The 15,509-nt window shown below is 46.7% G+C and overlaps 1 pseudogene; it reads left to right on the top strand.

Moving 5' to 3' along the window:
- The first annotated feature begins 11,038 nt into the window (after positions 1 to 11,038).
- LOC147145413 (uncharacterized) lies at positions 11,039 to 12,044 on the top strand (annotated as a pseudogene).
- Positions 12,045 to 15,509: the final 3,465 nt, after the last annotated feature.

Genomic DNA, 15,509 nt, shown 5'->3' with positions numbered 1-15,509 from the left:
AAAACATAAGCCCCGCGCCCCTTTTTGGGGAGTGGAAATTTGTCGTAAACCTAATCACAGAAAAAACCTTAAATCAATACAGAGTCTTTTGAGGTGGGCATTTTAGTACTAATGTCATTTTTACAAACCTATAATATAAGTGCCAATGTTAAGCTCCTCAAAGTGTCGCTTTAATCACAAAGGCTGGCACTCCATCATTCTGCAGGGTGTGGTTGATGAAAAGGGACAATTTTGGAATGTGTGCGTCGGTCCTGCAGGGAGCATGCATGATGGAAGAGTACTGCACTTGTCTGGGTTATGGGATCTTGTCAATAGGGGTTTGCTCCAACCTCGAGAGACCAAAAATAGAGCTCGACAGGAAGTCGGATATTACTTACTTGGTGATGCAGCTTATCCCTTGAAAGGCTGGCTTCTGAAGCCTTTTACTGACAATGGCAGGCTGACCAACCAGCAGGTAGTTAATAATAATCAAACAAGCAGAGCCAGAATTGCAGTGGAGCATGCATTCGGAAGACTAAAAGGTAGGTGGCGATGCTTGCTAAAACGCAATGACTGCCACCTGTCAAACATGAAGTCAATGGTTGAAACATGTTGCGTTTTGCACAATTTGTGTGAAAATAATGGGGATGACTTCGTGTTAGAATGGGGTGACATTACTCTAGACCAACAGCAGCCTGATGATGCTCTGTCTCCAATCGTGGAAGCTGAGGGCCTGCATGCCCGTACAACTATCATGGAATTTGTAAATGGCGATTTGATGGTGATTTGATGACTTTTTTCCCCTCCAAACATGAAAATAAAACTTTTCTATACATCCAAATCCTTGGTGTCACTGAATCAGTTTTATTTCTTTATACAATGGAATGCACTTGTTTTTTTGGAATGTCTGCTTTGTTTTACAACTATACACACCCAAGTCATCCATAGTTTAAACCAATTTTAGCTGCATGTATACTTAATAGTTTCTAATATGCTTCATTATTAAAATGCTGATTTGATGTCTTTTCGGTGTGTTTGCATGCCCAGTTTTGCAATGCCATTTTAAAAATACAACAACCTATTGTACACTGCAACTCTTTATTCTGATAAAAACAATGTAAACAGTGAAGGCTGTGCCCTGTGACTGGCTGGCGACCAGTTCGGGGTGTAGTCTGCCTTCGCCCATTGACGGCTGGGATAGGCTCCAGCAACTCCCCGCGACCCTATATAGGATAAGCGGTTTGGAAGATGACATGACATGACAGTGAAGGCTTTCTTAAAAAAATAATAGTTATTTATTATTCTGTGCAAAAACCTCAACAAGTCTGCTGGCAGGACTTTTTCTGTTAGCCTAGGTTCCTCTGGAGTGTGAATGTCATTCTATGCTATATAAGTGGTAACTCCTGTTACTATTTCCATACAGTAAAAGTAACCTTTTTTCCCTGTAATGTGCATCAAATAACATCCAAATCACATTTAACCAAACTTCTACTGTAAGATATATCTGTTTTTCTGTCATGTGGATGGTATGAAAAATAGCATTCTCAGAAGTGTAGACTGAGCCATAAAATATATTGGAACAAAGTCAGTCTAAAGTGTTTCCTTAGCAGTTACTTTAAAAATGTTTCAAGAATAAAGACAACATTGGTTTAATTAAATTCTCAAAGAGGAGACTTTAGTCTCCACTCTGTTTCCCCCCTCAGAAACCAAATATGTGTCACACCCCTAATTACTTTCCATTGTATTGTTAAGTACCCATCAACGAGTGGGTACTTTCTTACCCGCTGACAAGAAACAAACACAGCTCTCCACAATCTGCACAATGGTGCAAAAGCGTGATAAGGGATTAAGTAGAACGGACAATGTTTTGTTTCATAGAATAGAAGACGACGAGACGGGGCCGGTGGCAGTAAGGGAGCAATGTGGGCCTGACGGGGGTAAAATTGGAGACTTGCGCACCCCCGACTGCTCCTTTCATTTGTCCTGTCTTACCTGTGCATGTGCCACCACCTCCGTTTGAGGCAGTTGCTCCTGTCACTAGTCTCGCTTTGCCCTCAAACGCACATCCACCTCTGTTTGAGTCACAGAGGGTGCTGAGGTCTGAGGGATTGGGACAGGAGTGGTTACGCACAATGGGAAAGACTCTGTCGCCAACTTCTGAAGTGTCTACGTTTGACGGTATCCAGACAGACGTGTATCCAATGATCGAAGTGGCTAACCCAAACATAACTGATGGACAACGATCGACAATGTTAGTCCATAGGACATGGACACAGGAAGATGTGAAAAAAGCCGTAGAAGGCATTGCATCTTATCAAGTAGATGTGGATCAGTTTGCTGCTGATATGGAAGACTTAAGACACTCTTACCATCTGAACGGGGCAGAAACGCAGCAAGTTTGGATGTCAACATTGGGGTCGGACTGGAATCATGTTAGGGGGGACTGGGATCCAAAACACCTCAATGACATACTTCCACATAATAGTAGGGAACTTAATTGCAGAGTTGATGATCTCAGAGAGAGTTACCAAGCATTTTAGAAAGAAGGCAAATTACACAGCTATTGGTAGAATTAAACAGAAGGATGATGAACTATTTGAAGATAGAGTCAGGATGACTGCCTGTTTTACAGCTAATAGCGGTATTCCCGTGAGTGATGACCCTCAGGGAACGTACCAAGAGCAACTTAAAAATGCCCTACACGCCAACTCTCTGCCTGCAATCAAGCAATGGGTCAACAAACACTGGGTTGACATGGCGACGTGGAATTTGGAACAATATGTAAATCAAGCATTGCATGCAGAGAGAGTTTTGAGAAATAAGAAAAACAAGTATACTAGTACTGAGACTTTTTACACTGAAGAAGACGTGTATTACCAAGGGTGTGGCACAGGCAGAGGCAGAGGAAGAGGAATTGGCAGAGGCCGAGGCACAGGAGAAGTAATTTGCTGGTGCTGTGGCGAAAAAGGCCACATTTCTCGTGACTGTCCTAAAAACAATTTGAATAGTGCGTGACTAGGCTAGCCTACTTCCCAACATGACGAAAAGCAAGTAAATGACCGACCTGGTGACACTGACCAAGACATTGAACAATATGTTGGTTTGAATTTACAGGACATACTGGCATTCGATAAAACCGGATATTGAGCTAATAGTAAATGGGAGACCAATGACATTCCTGTGTGACACAGGAGTAAGCAAAACGGCATGCAGAGAGAGCATTCCTGGCTCCAGGCTGTCCGTGGAAAAAGAGTATTTGTGAGAACCGCACAAGGTCGACTGTCCACAGTCAGTGAAAAAGACCCCGTGTGGATAAGAGACCCACATGGAGAGTCATGTCGAATGAAAATTTCCCCACTGTGGGATCAATAAAGGCATTCTTATGCCAATATTGATAGTGCTGGAATGTCCTGTGAATTTGTTGGGGAGAGGTGGCTTGTTGAAATTGGGCCTCGCCCTGGTAAGGGACCAGGGCGAGGAATATAGCCGTGAGAAGGAGTGAGTTGCAGGAAGGACAACTCCCTGTACATCATGGGGAACGTCCTGCTTTCTACTATGACACACTAGACTTGCAAAAAAAAAAAACACCTGCAACTCTTGAGTGACATCCTACTAAAGGGTCACGAAATGATTGACAAACAAGAGAGTAAAATGGATGCTGATTCATTCCATATAACGATGTGGTATAATAACACGCAGGGATCAGATGAGAGTTATGAAACCAAATTATCATGAGCAACACCAACGAACATTACAGTTGATTATCTGTACTCAGATGGAATTTCAACTGTAGCAGCTGGTGTTAAGGTGTCAGCTGAATTAACACATCTTTATCGAGAATGTCATGTTCCACATGTTCCGCTCTATAAAAGTAGACACCTAGATTGGAGTGACTTGGGGGCCATTGTTCAAGCAGCACAAAGTGCTACTGATTGGAAACCGATGGGAGAAGGCCTTGACTACAGTGAGGGGGTAGAAATGTACAGAATGGCACTTTCTTTTTTTTTTACTGTGAAAGCGCAAATGGGTGTCTATTTGTGCTAACACAGCCAGCCTTCCCCTAAAATACTGCTGTCGGGGAAGGAAGAGGGGATACTACAAAACGTGCCACAGGAATTATGGTCACAGGGCCCGTCTGATGTAGGATTGATTAAAGGGGCATTACCAGTTCAAATAAGACCCAAAACTGAATATAGACCTTGTGTGGGTCAATATCCATTGAAACCAGATGCATACGAGGGAATAAGGCCTGTGATAGATGATTTAATTAAAGCAGGTGTGATAATCTAGTGTACTGACTCACCTTGCAACACACCGATATTCCCCATAAAAAAGGTGCCACCTTCAGTTGGATGGAGGATGGTACAGGATTTGAAAGCTGTTAACTCAGCCGTGATTCAGAGAGCGCTCTGTCCCGGATCCGCATACATTGTTCAACTCATTGCTACCTGATGCTGCTGTCTTTACTGTGGTGGACATAATGCATTTTTTTCTGTACCTGTTGATAAAGATAGTCAGTTTTGGTTTGTGTTCACATTTCAGGGGAAGAAATATACATTCACGCGTCTGCCACAGGGGTATTGTCCGACCATTCACAAATAATAACAGCAAGCATGTCTAAATTTACTCCTCCAGGGGGGAAACAAATTTTGCTGTATGTTGATGATGTGCTTTTAGCATCGCCAGATGAGAACACCTGCACGACAGACACACTAGCTCTATTGCATCATTTGGCTGCAGAGGGGCACAAAGTAAGCAAAAGCAAGTTGCAATTTTGCAGAAGGCAAGTCAGATATCTGGGACATAATCTCAGTGATGAAGGCCGAACAATTTTGGAAGACAGGAAAGCAACTGTCTTGCAGGCACCAAAACCGCAAACAAAAAAACAGCTGATGTCATTTCTAGGTTTAACTAATTATTGCTGAATGTGGATTCCAAATTATGCAGAATTGATTGCACCGTTGTCCAAGTTAATGTACGCAGATAACCTAAAAATGACATCATTGATGAGCTGGACATCAGAGGCTGAGAGTGCCTTTTGTGAGGTTAAACAAATGCTTGTGTCGAGCACAGCCTTGGCCTTGCCTGATTATTCCAAAACTTTCGTCCAGATGGTAGACTGTAAAGGGAAATATATGACATCTGTGCTTTCCCAAAAACATGGTGACAAATTGAGAGCTGTAGCTTACTTCTCGTCTAAGCTAGATTGTGTGGCGTGTGGACTTCCTGTTTGTGTTGGCGCTGTGGTTGCGGCCTCTATGGCAGTGGAATGTTCTTCCGCTATAGTTAACAGGCTAGGCTGTTGTCACAAATGCTAAGGTTCTGAAAGCTGAACCGTTGCGCAAGCTGCTGAACTAGTTGCACTGACAGAAGCATGTGGTTTGATGAGGGGCAAATATGTCACTATTTGCACTGATAGCCAATATGCATACGCAATGGTTCACGTCTTTGCGCAATACTGGCGCAATACTGGCACAATAGAGGCATGATTACATTGACGGGAAAAGCTGTACACATGCTCAATTGCTCCAACGATTATTGGATACAGTACAGTTGCTACACCATATTGCAATTCGTAAATGTGCAGCACAAACATCGGGGACAGACATTGTGTTATTGGGGAATGCTTTTGCAGACAAAACGGCCATGGAAGCAGCTTTGAGACCCTTTGTGGGATTATCAGACCACATTACTGACCCACAGATACTAACTAACCAAACCTTGATAGATATGAAACAATAGAGCCCACAAGCAGAACAAAAAATGTGGATAGATAAGGGGGCTACCCTGTAGGCCCATGTTTATGTCAGCACTGAGGGCAAACCCATACTGCCAAAGAATTTGTTCAAGTGGGCGGCAATATTGAGCCATGGTGTGTCTCATGTCTCAACTGCGGGGATGGTGGCCCTTGTAAACAGGCATTACACAAATTATGGGTTTAAGATAAGATAAGATAAGAAGATAAGAATGCCTTTATTGATCCCACAGTGGGGAAATTTTCGTTGTTACAGTAGCAAAGATATAGGTCACACAGGGGCGGCGGCATAATGTGGCCATTAATGTATAATATTGACGGCAAACATTTAGGATCAAACCTATGTAGATATACGCAGTAACATGTGTATATACACATGTGTATACACACCAACCTACATCTACATAAAAAATATGAGGAACACTCATTTCGGCCTGTACATAGTACAGAGGAAAAAATACTCTAAGTGACAGTGCTGCAGTGCTGTAGTGAAATGTAAGGAACAGCATTGGATAAAAATAAAACTAGACTAACAGTAGTGGGGAATGTTGAGTATTGCACGGTATTACAGTAGTGGGGAATATTGGGTATTGCACGATATGAGCTCAGGTGCAGGACTGCACAATTGCACTAATGTCCGCCAGTTTGTAGAGACTACACAATGTTCTTGTTAAAGAGTCTGACAGCAGCAGGCAAGAAGGAACGGCGGAATCTCTCCTTTGCACAGCGAGGGTGTAACAGTCTGTCACTGAAGGTGCTGTGGAGTGAAGTTAGGGTGCCCTGGAGGGGGTGGTCCGGGTTGCCCAGCATTGATGACAGCTTGGCCAACATCCTCCTGTCCTCCACCGAGTCCACAGAGTCCAGGGAGCAGCCCAGGACAGAGCCGGCCCTCTTGACCAGTTTGTCCAGCCGCTTCTTGTCCCGGGCCGAGACGCCGCCTGCCCAGGTGACCACTCCCTGGAAGATGACCGATGCAACCACCGAGTCATAAAAGTTCCTGAGGAGTGTCCCCTGAACCCCAAAAGACCTCAGTCTCCTGAGTAGGAAGAGTCTGCTCTGACTCTTCCTATAGAGGGCGTCTGTGTTGTCGCACCAGTCCAGTTTATTGTTCAGATGAACACCCAGGTACTTGTAAGTTGAGACTCTCTCAGCGTCTGTTCCCCGGATATTCACTGGTGCAGGTGAAGAGTGCTGCAGCCTACCGAAATCCACCACCATTTCTTTGGATTTCCCCGCATTGATCAGGAGGCGGTTCTGCTGGCACCAGTCCACAAAACCCTGAGTAAGTTCTCTGTACTCCCGATCATCTCCGCCTGTGATGAGGCCGACAATCGCAGAGTCGTCAGAGAACTTCTGCAGGTGACAGGTACGGGTGTTGTAGTTGAAGTCCGAGGTGTAGAGGGTGAACAGGAAGGGAGCCAAGACAGTTCCCTGTGGGGCCCCCGTGCTGCAGAGGAGCACGTCAGACACACAGTCCTGTGTCCTCACATACTGTGGCCGGTTTGTGAGGTAGTCCTGGATCCATGTGGTGAGGTGGTGCGCCACCCCCGCCCGCTCCAGCTTGTCTCCCAGTAGGGTGGGCTGGATGGTGTTGAAAGCACTGGAGAAATCAAAGAACATGATCCTCACAGTGCTCCCTGCCTTCTCCAGGTGGGAGAGTGAAGTGTGGAGGAGGTAGATGATGGCATCATCCACACTGATGCCAGGCTGATATGCGAACTGGAGTGGGTCCATTGAGGAGCTCACCAGGGGGCGCAGGTGGACAAGGACCAGTCTCTCCAGGGTCTTCATCAGGTGAGACGTCAGCGCCACTGGTCTGAAGCTGTTGAGCTCCTTCGGGTGGGGGGTCTTTGGCACCGGGACCAGGCAGGATGTTTTCCATAGCTGGGGGACCCTGCCCAGCTTCAGGCTCAGGTTGAACATGTGCTGGACAATTCCACACAGCTGGTCTGCGCAGAATTTGAGGAGCTGGGGGCTGATGCCATCTGGACCCGCTGCCTTCCTCGCCTTCATCTTCTTCAGCTGGTTCCTCACCTGAGATGTTGTGAAGGCCAAGGCTGGACAGGAAGGAGTGGTGGCTATCTGGTGTAGCTGGGAGCTGGAGACTGTGGAGAAAAGAGGGGAGGGGGTGACACGCCCAGCAGGAGGAGTAGGTGGAGACTGCAGCAGGAGAGACTGAGTGGAGGCAGGCATCTGATCGAACCTATTGAAAAAGAGATTCAGCTCATTTGCCCACTGCAGGTCCCCCCCAGTCCGGGTCTTGGGTTGTCCGTGGCCTGAGATGGTCTTCAGGCCCCTCCAGACTCCCCTGGCGTTATTCTGCAGCAGCTGCTCCTCCATCCTCTTCCTGTAGGACCTTTTCCCCTCTCTAATCCTCCTCCTCAGCTGGCGCTGCACAGTCCTCCGCTCCTCCTCTTCTCCTTCAGGAGAGCTTTTATGTCTGGTGTGATCCAGGGTTTGTTGTTGGAGAAACACCTTACTGTCCTGGTGGGTATGGTGTTCTCCATGCAGAAATTTATATAGTCTGTAACAGTGTCCGTTAGACTACTAATGTCTTCCCCGTGAGCATCGCTGAATACTTCCCACACAGTTGTGCTGAAGCAGTCCTTTAAGGCCTCCTCGGCCTCTCCAGACCATCTCTGAACCGTGCGGGTCACAGCTGGCTGCCTGCGGACCAGAGGTTTGTACACAGACTGGAGAGCCACCAGGTTGTGATCAGCTTTGCCCAGCGGGGGGAGGGGCAGTGATGTGTATGCCTCCTTGGTGTTGGCATAGAAAAAGGTCCAGTGTTTTATTGTCTCTGGTGTGGCAGGTGACATACTGTGTGAATGAAGGCAGAGAGGAGGAAGGGGAGGCATGATTGAAGTCACCAAGAGATGAGTACCAGGGCATTTGGGTGCTGTGTTTGTAGCCTGCTCACTGCTGCAGTCAAGACATCACAGGCTGTGTCGCTGCTGGCAGCTGGTGGGACGTAGACGGTCACCGCGATCACATGACTAAACTCTCGTGGGATGTAGAATGGCCTCATGCCAACAGCTAGCAGCTCAATATCCCTGCTGCAAAGCTGCTCCTTAATCGTGATGTGCCCAGGATTACACCATCTATCGTTCACAAACACAGCCAGCCCGCCTCCTTTCCTCTTTCCACTCTCCAGCGTCCTGTCCGCGCGTATGATTTGGAAGCCGTCCAATTCTACGACCGCGTTCGGCGTTAGCGTTGTTAGCCACGACTCCGTGAATAGCATCAGGCTAGCCTCCCGGAAGTCCCTCTCGTGCCGGGTAAGCGCCGCTAGCTCGTCCATCTTGTTGGGGAGCGATCTAACATTCCCCATGATAACCGACGGGAGGACGGGATGGTATCGTCTCCTCCTTTCCCGGCGTTTAACCCCCGCACGAGATCCCCGTCTCTTCCTCCTCAGCTCACGGGGGATATCGGGTCTCGCCCCGGGAGCCGGCGCATGGTTAGCACGGAGTGCTAACAGCTGATTCCGGCTGTAAACAATGGGGGCTCGGCTCCGAGCCAAGTCGCCGGACATGATCGCGCAAAAAATAGCCATCAGCAGCAGCAAGAATACCGCAGTTTGGGTGTCCATTGCTACGCGAGTTACGACTATCAATTATACGAAAAAGGTATGAGGTAGAGTAATTTTAAAGAACAAAAACACACGAAAAGGCTCACCGATGAGCCGGAGCTACTGTAGCGGGCTGCCACTCGCGCAGCGCCGGAAGTCTTACTGCCGTTTTACCTCTTGCTTGTTTAACCTCTACTCCAAGAATTTTTGCAGGGCTTGTTTGACCTGAGCCCGTCATAATCCGCAGGGTAATTTGCGGCCAACGCAAGGGAGGTTTCCCCCGGCAACCTATCCTTTTCAAAGGATTCATATGGACTTTATTGAATTGAACCAAAGTGAGGGGAAGAGGTACTGTTTGGTCATTGATGCATTTCCTAAGTGGGTCAAGATTTTTCCATCTAAATAACCAGATGCACTAACAGTGGCAAAGGTTTTGTGCAAAGACATTATACAGCAATATGGTTTTCCGCAGACGATATACAGTGACAATGGCACACAGGGTTATTGACAAAATAGGTCTCTTGTTTCATATTGATTTAAAACATCATTGTTCCTATCATCCACAAAGTGCCGGTTTGGTAGAGAGGATGAATGGAACTGTCAAAAATAGGTTAAAAAGTACATGGAGGAAACAGGGAGACCTTGGACACAATGTATTGATCTTGTCAAACTGTATATCAACATTACTAGCGTTTGAAACACTCTTTGGTAGGCCCTATAAACTACCTTTACCTGAACACTGGGAACTGGATGATGAGGCGAATTTAGCTGATTACATGAGAAAAACCTTGGAGAAATGTGAAGAACTTAAATTACCTGAGAACGATTGTGTTTTCCAACAGAAGCAACAACTGCTGCGACCAGGAGACTGGGTCCTGGTCCGGAGCATTAAGAGAAAACACTGGCACTCTCCCAAATGGGAAGGCCTTTAACAGGTGTTGCTGACAACCCCAACAGCTGTGAGAATTGCGAAGAGAAACACGTGGATACACTTATCGCATTGTAAGAAAGTCATTTCTGCTGACTGCTCCTCCGGGGAAGGTGAGCCAAAGTCTGACAAGAAGGTGGGTGCAGATTCAGATTCAGGATCTGAAAATACTTGACGGTCAGTGAAGAAATTGAAGGACACCGACCTCTTTTAGTGGAGCTACAGCGGAGATGGTGGTGCCAAAATGGCTCAAAAATGCTTTTGGGTGTGGGGCGGCTGCACTGACGGCATTTATTTTATATTTGTTCATTTGGTACATGTGGGAGCCCCAGAGGGGCGACTATTTAAGTACTGCTGTGACAACTCCTACTAAATTACATAGAACTAGGCGCAGCACTTTGACATCATCCCGATCATTTGTTCCTTGGATAGTGTCTTGGGCTTATACTTATTCCATCAGAGTTACTGTGGCACCCAATAGCACGACAGAATTGAGACTTCCAATTGCAACCCTGAAGGGGTTTGTGAAAGGGTGCGGCAGTTCCACGCCGACTACAGGGAAGGAGTAAGAAAAATACTGGTGGTACCTGGACATGTTGGATTTGAGTTGGAATTCTTTGATCACTACACAACAGGGTAATTATTGGGCCCCGGGACAAAGTCGGGAAGTTAAATATTTTCATAAGATGTTTCTTTCAGAAACAGGGGTAACTCTTAATCTCAGGGTCACTGTGGGGAGTGGGCCTTTCCAGCCTCCTACTGCAGCTATATTTATTACATCTTGTTGGGGATTTCTTTTGTGGGCTTATTCATCAGGCTTTGACCCTTATTTTCCTATTCTAATTTGTGAAAACAGTACCATGTCCCCATCTGAGATTCCTAGAGTAAGTTCGTATTTTAAGCATTCTAAGATAGTGACAAAACATATTTCTCAGGATGATTGGCTGGGAAATGCAGCAAGTTGCTGGAGTATTGGTTCAACATAACAATTGGATGTTATTGGTAAAGGACGCCGTGCGTCGTGTCAATTTTAGTTGCATGGAACCTAGGCCATTGTTACGTGTCATGCCCGCGAAAATTGATCATGTTTGTCTTATGGAAATTATGACCAAAACAAGTGCAAATTCCAATTGCATTTTCTGGGATTTGATGTATCCACTGGCGAAGGTTGTACAGGATAAACCTATCTTTTCTACCATGGTTGCCAAAAATAACTTTTCTTGTGTGAACCTCACCGGTACAAGCCCACATTTGGGGTCTATCGATGACGCCTGGTGTGTCACCTGGTGAGACCGCCTGGACATGCGTGCTCGCCTCTCGTCCCACGCAGTTAGGTGTGGTGGTGGTGTGGTGGTAACCAATTATATGACACATTGAAAGATCCATCAGGAGTTTGTGCACTTGTATCATTATTCTTGCCTGTTGCTATTTTACCATCTACTGCAGAAGACATCCAGAGGGCAGCTCTGACGCACACTCCGCGATACAATCTCTTTAGGAGTCGGCGCAGTGGTTCCTGGAGAGATGGAGACCTGACCTATATTGATGCAATTGGCGTACCTCGTGGTGTACTAGATGAGTATAAACTGGTTGATCAGATTGCAGCTGGTTGGGTGTCCATTTTTATTTGGATTACGCCAAATAAAAATGTTGATAGGATCAACTACCTCCACTACAATGTACAGAAACTGAGTAACTATACTGAGGCAGGATTTCTTGCTATCAAGGAACAATTGGCAGCCACCTCTCTCATGACGTTCCAGAACCGCATAGCGGTTGACATGCTCCTGGCGGAAAAAGGTGGGGTATGAGCAATGTTTGGTGACCAGTGTTGTATGTTCATACCTAACAACACGGCCCCGGAGGGGTCCTTCACCAGGGCCATTGATGTTCCCGCATCCTCAACCACAAGATGAGGGAGCACTCGGGTGTGGACACGTCTGGACGATAAGACAATAAAAGCAAGGCGGCGGAGGGGCTGATTAGAGCATAGGGTGGAATTGTAACTGTACATTCCCCCTCTTGGCTACCCCGTTTTTAAGTACTCGAGTATGCCAGGCCCGATGTGTGTGCAAAGGTCCTTGCAGCTTTCGCTGCTCGAGCCCTAATTAGTTTCAGGCGCAGGCCAGTCCATCTTCACTCTCACCATTAGGGGATGCACATGCTCTAGTAATGTGCAGTTCGGTGGTTGGATGTATATTTCAGTTGGCGGCGGGACCTCATGGGCGCGTCTTGTGCATTTGATCTCCTGGGCAGATTGCGGCAGAGCCGGGTTGATTGAATGCAGGCGCAGGGGGTCCGACATTTATGCCGGTTTTGGCATTCTTGTGATCTTCTGCCGAGATTTTGCCGTGAGAAGGACGCGGAGCCACTTGCAGCCAACCGATGAGTGCGCTAAATGAATGGAGTCCATCGCTGTACATTTCTTTACTTTTCCACGGAAGTGACGTCAGAGTTTGGACGTGGATGGTAACGATTGCACTTCTGCACTTTCTCCTTCGAGTCTACCTCACCTGCGCGTTGCGTTTTTACTTTTTTTTTTTTTTTTGGAGACTATTTTTATCTTATTTTTTATTATTATTTATTTATTTTTAAATTTTTGTTAATCTCTGGGTCGCTTGATCTCGCGGACTAGCATACAGCTAGCTTGCGACGGAAACAGGCTAGCTTGGGACAGCGACGAACACAATGGCCTGCTGGAGAAGGCAAATAAAACAATCTCTGACCTAAGAAGGGATATTCGTCGTCTCTCAGAGGAGCTCCATGAGAAGGAATCGGTCATCTCTTGCTTTGCACCCCATTTCCCCGAACTCTCCGCGGTGGTCATAAGGAGGCACGCTCGTGAAATCCTGTCGGCGACAATGACGGCTGAGGCGGCTAGCCTCTCGGACACGGCGAGGTGGGATCCAATTGCCTGCCTGGGGCCATCCTGCTCAACACCGCTGCAGAGTGACACCTGGGTCGAGGTGGCTTCCCGCGGCCAGAGGGCCGGGGAGCCACCCCACCGCCCCCAACTGGTCCTGGGGAATCGGTTCGCCGCCCTGGCGAGTGAGTCTCCTGTTCCCATCACTGCACTACAGCAGTCGGAGACACTGACTGCTGTGTCCGACGCTGAATCTCCCGCCGGCGGTTAGTCCCTTGGCGTTACCTCCTCACGTCACCCACCGACCACCGTTATAATTAGACGTACTCACTATCCCGGCTCCGTCACCCGCTGTTTTCCCGGAGCGAAAGTCATGGACATAGTTAACATCCTGCCGGGTGTTCTTGACTCTCTGCCATCATCCATAACCCGGCTCATCGTTCACGTAGGGACAAACGAGACAATACGCCGACAGTCTGAGCAGACGAAGAGAGACTTTCACGCCCTCTTTGCCTTGTTAAGAACCTGCGGTCTGTCGGTCTGGGTGAGTGGCATTTTGCCGGCATTGTCTCGCGGAGTCGAGCACTTCAGCCGCCTTTTAAGCTTGAACACGTGGCTCTTACGCACTTGTGGCCACCTTGACTTTGCTTTTATTGACAATTTTAACCTATTCTGGAATCGCCCGTCTTTTTACCAGCCGGATGGTTTTCATTCGAACTCTCTTGGTAGCAAGATTTTAGCCGCTAATATCCACCATGTCGTAACCAATTCCACTCCCAGCTGACTCTTGTTTACCAATCATATTTCTTCTTCTACTCATAAACGCTGCAATGACAATGTCACTACCATCACCTACAGGCCAATACCAGCTGCTCACAGTACCACCGCCCTCACTAGCGCCCCCTGCAGGCCCTCATTATCATTACCACTATCGGACAACTTTCCCATTGAAACCATCACCGGCAGACGCTTCCCTTGCACACACAAACAACGTGGTTTTAACAGTGGTAATCTAGTATATGTTAATACTGCTCATTCATACCACCATGAGCGCACGTCCAGCACAATAATTAATCTGGCCGTGCTGAACATGCGCTCCCTTTTAAAGAAAACTTTTATCATAAACGACCTGATTTTAGACAATGATTTACATGGTATACTTTTGTCTTAGACATGGCTTGGTACAGATGCTCCAGTTGCTCTCACCGAGGCTTGCCCACCGAATTTTAACTTTTTATTTTCTACAAGGGATGGCAAAAGAGGAGGCGGGACTGCATCAATTTTTATTAATACTCTTTTATCAAAGGAGATCATTTTTAGCAGCTATTTATCGTTTGAACACCATGCCTTTGTTTTTAGCAGTCCCCCTATTCTCTGCATTACCGTTTATAGACCTCCCCATCATTCCACTTCTTTTATTACATAATTTTCAGAATTCTTATCCATTTTATATTCCAGTTATAACAGGATAATAATAACTGGCGATTTTAATATACACATGGACAACATCTCGGACCCACTATCCAGAGATGTTTTAAACCTTTTAAACTGCTTGGATTTTAAACAGGCGGCACGGTGGGCGACTGGTTAGCACGTCCGCCTCACAGTTCAGAGGTCATGGGTTCGATCCCGGCTCCGGCCTCCCTGTGTGGAGTTTGCATGTTCTCCCCGTGCCTGCGTGGGTTTTCTCCGGGTACTCCGGTTTCCTCCCACATTCCAAAAACATGCATGGTAAGTTGATTGGATACTCTAAATTGCCCCTAGGTGTGATTGTGAGTGCGGGTGTTTGTCTCTGTGTGCCCTGCGATTGGCTGGCAACCAATTCAGGTTGTCCCCCGCCTACTGCCCAAAGACAGCTGGGATAGGCTCCAGCACGCCCCGCGACCCTTGTGAGGATAAGCGGTACAGATAATGGATGGATGGATGGATGGATTTTAAACAGCACGTCTTGCAGCCAACTCACAACAGAGGACACACCCTGGATTTGGTTATAACCTATGGCTTGTCTGCTGGTGTGTCCTCTGTTGTTGACTTGGCAGTGTCAGACCACTACTGTGTCTATTTTAACATCGCCAGTTTTATTTTTATTTTTTCATCTAGCAGTCCCGGTTAGAACAGTGTAGAAACGCTACCTATCTTCTGAGGTGGTTGCAAATTTTATCGAGATCTTAAAAAGCACTCCTGCTGACATTTTACCAGCACCCTGTGATCTTATTGTTGACAATTTTAACCTACATCTTAAATCATCATTAGATTCAGTAGCTCCACTTTTAATTAAAACAACAAAAACAAAGACTGTACCCCCGTGGAGAAACAATGCTATCAAAATATCAAAGAGAAAATGCAGGAGTGCAGAGAGGAGGTGGAGAAAAAGTAAACTTACAGTACACTATGAAATTTTATGCGAACAACT

The sequence above is a fragment of the Filicampus tigris genome, chromosome 6 (genome assembly GCF_054856515.1).
Source record: "Filicampus tigris isolate MCC_2025a chromosome 6, RoL_Ftig_1.0, whole genome shotgun sequence".
NCBI classification, from domain to species: domain Eukaryota; kingdom Metazoa; phylum Chordata; class Actinopteri; order Syngnathiformes; family Syngnathidae; genus Filicampus; species Filicampus tigris.
Note: the sequence above shows the minus strand (reverse complement) of the source record. Positions and strands in the feature narration are given on the sequence as shown.